Genomic DNA, 757 nt, shown 5'->3' with positions numbered 1-757 from the left:
AGTTTAACCTAATCATATAGTTTCAGATTTTGATTTTTAAACAATCTAAACTAGATCATTACGGTTTTGATTTAAACAAGTCAATTACTTCAGATTCAGGATTCAAGTTTAAACAATCTTAATCATAGTTCTAGGTGATCAATCAATCAAACAAAATTTTTTAAAATCCAAACAATTAAAATCGATTTTTCAAATTAGGGTTTTGGGAATTCGATTTGATCTTAGATCAAGGGAGTTTAATTTTGAGATTCAAAACCTAAAGGTTCTGATTTTAATTGATCAATGGATCAAATCTCGATTTTAGGGTTTGGATCGAACTTATAGAGCTTCGATTTACTCATAGGGTATTGATCTATTATCCTATGGCTTTCATACTTTTAGAGATTATATTTTAGGGTTTCAATCTTTACAAAACAACCAGATTCGATTCATGTTTTCAGAATTCGAATTACCTTTAGGTTTTGAAGATTGTAGAACCGGACAACCAAGAGAAACTCGAGCTGGAACAAGCTGGAATGCGAGCTGGAACGAGCTAGAACGGACGCGTGCTGAGGCGCGAGCTGGAACGGAACGCGTCTGATCGGGAACGCGAGTGGTAGCTGTCCGGGATGTAAGCTGAGAACGGAAGGAGCTGAGGCTGAGTTCGTCTAGTATCAGGAACGCCTTAGGGCTGGGGCTGATCGGATGAACACGAGCTGGAACGCTTGCAAGAACAGATTAGGGTTCGTCGGGTTCGGATTAGGGTTCCAAAGCAAAT

The sequence above is a fragment of the Brassica oleracea genome, chromosome C5 (genome assembly GCF_000695525.1).
Source record: "Brassica oleracea var. oleracea cultivar TO1000 chromosome C5, BOL, whole genome shotgun sequence".
Classification (NCBI taxonomy): Eukaryota; Viridiplantae; Streptophyta; class Magnoliopsida; order Brassicales; family Brassicaceae; genus Brassica; species Brassica oleracea.
The sequence above is the reverse complement of the archived record's forward strand: the minus strand, read 5'-3'. Positions refer to the sequence as shown.